This window comes from Chrysochloris asiatica, unplaced genomic scaffold (genome assembly GCF_000296735.1).
Source record: "Chrysochloris asiatica unplaced genomic scaffold, ChrAsi1.0 scaffold00158, whole genome shotgun sequence".
NCBI lineage: Eukaryota > Metazoa > Chordata > Mammalia > Afrosoricida > Chrysochloridae > Chrysochloris > Chrysochloris asiatica.
This window is the reverse complement of record NW_006408676.1, coordinates 7,421,886-7,425,673: the sequence shown is the minus strand read 5'-3', so window position 1 is coordinate 7,425,673 and position 3,788 is coordinate 7,421,886. Positions and strand designations below refer to the sequence as shown.

Below are 3,788 nucleotides of genomic sequence, written 5' to 3'. Positions count from 1 at the left end.
CCTCCAGGAAAGATGTGTGATCAAAAGGACCAAAAGCAGAAGTAATATAAATGCATAGATAAAAATCACCACTTTAGAACAGAAATGAAGCTGTGGTCGACTGTCCTGATATTGGGGACTAAATGGGAGAAAGATTGTCCACTATTTTTGTCTCTGAAGGTGAGTTAGGTATCTGAATGTGCATAGTGCAATTATCAGAACGGTTGAGTCCTTTTATGCTGGGGTTTTACAGATTGCTTTGAATGGGTCCTGTGCAGGGAGCTTGGGCAGCGCAGCATCCGCAAATGGGGCCACTAACCTCAAGGTCAGCAGCTCGAAATCACCAGCCACATTGTGGGAGAAAGGCAAGGTGCTCCACTCCCACACAGACCCACAATCCAAGAAACCCTGTACAAGGTCATCTGGAGTTGGAACCCACTCCACAGCGCATCGCCACCGCATACGGTCCTGCTGGGGAAACTTTTAGTTCTGTGACTCCGTGAGTGATGTCCTAAGTCACCACCAAGCTGCCTCTCTCTGTACCATGGGAAAACTGTCCCACCTGATATCTGGGCTGAGCAATGAAGGTGGGATAGGGAGAAAGAGGGAGAAATGTGAAATCTCCCGTGTCTCTCTCTCTCTCTCTCTCTCTTTTTTTTTTTTTGGCAAATGCCTCTGCACCGCTTATAGCAGTGGTTTTCTGAGCTGGACTGGCTTTAGTCCTGCCCTCTAAACTCTGCCAGAGTGGGGTAGTCACCGAGGGAGTCCTGTCTCCAGATTCCCAACTCACAGTATTTTCCTTAGTATCGTGATATTTTTACTTGTGAGTGTGGGAAACTGATGTCCTGGATCTTATAGTAGATCTGGAGCTCTGGAGTTGTTATATGAGCACTTCCTTTGTGAGATTCCCCCTCCCTTCTCACCAGAGAGCTAGTTTTCACTGCTATCACCCAAACTGAAAGCCTGTTCCTTGAATTTTTGCTAGACCTCACACATACAAAATCAAACTTGCACATTCAAGAATGTAATTGTGATTAGAGCTTTTATTTCTTAACAGTTACTAGCTATTTCAAATATTCTTCATCTTTTGTCAATTTTGGAAATTTATATTTGCATTTAAAATCATCCATTTCAAATATTTTCATAGTCAGTTTTATTTACAGCTTTTTTTTTTTTTTTTTTTTACATTTTAGAGCATACACAATTACATTTTCTCATTTTCTGACCTGCAAACAGATACCTTAAATAAAACAAAAATATATTTTTTTCAATGATCACATTAGGTACATCCAAAATGCAACAGTTACACATATAGCAATTAATTCACAAAGTGTAATTTACTAGGACGTATCCTATGAATTTAGGAATAGCTGGTTAAGAGAAATCTGACCAAAATAGGAACCAAATATTTATATATTAAAAAACAAACCTATCTGAACTCCCAAACCAGAATTTCTAAAGTGCTTATTACATCCTCAATGGAAGAAAGATAAAGTGATGCTTCACACCCATCCAGCCTTAATGCACTTAATTCCCAATACTGGGCTATCTCCCCAAATCCACAACTGAAGAGCAAGCATCTCAATTTGTCAAACACTTAAGTATCAACCTCTTAATGCCATTATGTGCATAAAAAGGCTGAGTATTTATTCATAAAAAATCAAAACAAGTAGTCATTAAATATTCACACTGTTCCCCCAGTTTACCAATATATAAGGAGCTTTGGTAGAGTAGTGGTTACGAATCGGGCTGCGAACTGCAAGGTCAGCAGTTCGAAACTACCAGCTGTTCCGCGGGAGAAAGATGAGGCGTTCTGCTCTCGTAAAGATTTACAGACTTGGAAACCCTGTACAGGGTCGCTATGAGTTGGAACCAACTCCACGGCACATAACAACAACAACAACAACATCATATATATATATATATATATACATACACACACACATTATTAGGTACAAACAGTTACCTACAGTCTCTGCAAAAATTCACTTTCAGTTGAGGCAATGGCTCCTACGTCTTGTGATAGTTTTAGATCATAAAACTGAAAAATACCACTAAAAGCTCACTTCCTAAAGACAAAATTTGATTACCTGTTCAGTTTAAGGTTCTCAGTCAAAAAAGAACAACAACAAAAACAGACTACTAGGTAAGTTTTTTTTTTTTTTTTTTGTCAAATTGCCAACTGAGTACAATTTCCCTCCCATTTGGCCAGGGTAGTTCATGGAAGTTTTTCTCACTAGACTAGAAAATCCATGGTGCCTTCCAATCATTCTTGCACCTTACTGCCCAGTTTCAAGTTTCAAACTGTGTTACCAGAACCCACACTTCAGGGGTCAGTTGTTTAGCAGCATTAGCTGCCTCTGTGATGGCCTTCTGATACAGGCCCTTTATCTTCTCAGTAAAGCATGACTAGAAGTTTTCAAAAAAGGAGGTGAGTTGTGAAAGAGCAAAAAAAGATGTCGGAGACCTGAACCATGAAATGTGAGCCTCCAATCTGAGTAAAAGGCCATTATCTTTCTGGTTTACAAAGAATGTGGGATGGCCATCAAAGGAAACCGTACGTCTTAGCCCAAACAACATTCCCTACACAAATGGTCCTGCCATTTGGTGTGATGCAGTTAGAGACATTTTTGGAAAGTATTTTAATTTTCAAGAAATTACTGAGCTTTTTCTCTTCCTTTGAAGATGAGGAAGTGAAGGAGGTGGCAGGTGTGTGTATACTGCCTGGAGGAAAGTCAAATCTGTCTAAAGAACTACACTTAGAGTTGAAAGATTTCAAATCATCTGTGTTATCAGTGCTACACACTGAGGCATGCATTGGAAGAGTTAGATTTCTTTTGACTCAGGGTCATTTAAACAGAGATATTGCTTTTGCTGCCCTTTTTGTCCAAAGTCTGTGGTTCATAAAGCTCACCAGGCACATGCACTTTATTTGTGTCCTGAACCTCCCTGCTGGCCTCTTCCAGGGTTTTTGAAGGACTCTGATTTTCTGAAGGGGCCTCACCTCCTGAGTGGGTGGAAGTGCAGAGAGACTGGGGCTTGGGTACCATCTTGCCACTCAGTATTTTCTCAAGTCCTGTCTTCAGAGAAGAGTCATTCCTGTACCTTTGTGGTTTTAAATGAACCCAGGGTGGAAGGGAACTGGAGCTAGGATTCTGATAACGACGTGTGTAATGGACTTTTGAATGTGTGTTTTTTGAAGTGGAGGTTTCACTTTGCTTCTTCTGTATCTTTTCTTTGGCAACTTTCAACACTTTCCAAACTTTTGCATGATCCGTGTTCTTACTCCAGATCCCTTTTTTATTACTTAAATGAGCTTTTGATGTATTTGCCTGAGCAGAAACTAACTACTCTGCCTCGGCTGTGAGCAATTATTTGAAACCCTCACCACAGCATTTCTTTTCTAGTTAACTTTTTGGGTTTTCCCATCCACTTAATGGTCAGCTGTAAGTTTTTTGTTCACAGTAGTTACACTTTAATTTCTCTGTTTTTTATCTGCATATTTAGAAGAGTCACTTGCCCTGCCACCTTTTCTAATTTCCTTTTTTTTCAGCATGTGTCACATAGGACTTACCTAGGTCATAGTTTACTAGCATTCATGATTGTTGTTGTTGTTATTAGGTCCCATCGAGTCAGTACCGACTCATAGCTATCTTATGGACAGCAAATTCACTGGCTTAGGCTCAATTACCTGCTGAGAGCTTCCCACACCTCTTTCCTCTGACTTTTCACAGTACTCCTTCCAGCTAAATGAGCAGAGCACAGCTATCCAGTGTCCATTTGTCATGGAGACCCTGGTCTCACCTATG

The 3,788-nt window shown here is 40.3% G+C and overlaps 1 pseudogene; it reads right to left on the bottom strand.

The window, feature by feature from the left end:
• Positions 1-2,271: 2,271 nt before the first annotated feature.
• LOC102840639 lies at positions 2,272-3,582 on the bottom strand (annotated as a pseudogene).
• Between the last annotated feature and the right edge of the window lie 206 nt (positions 3,583-3,788).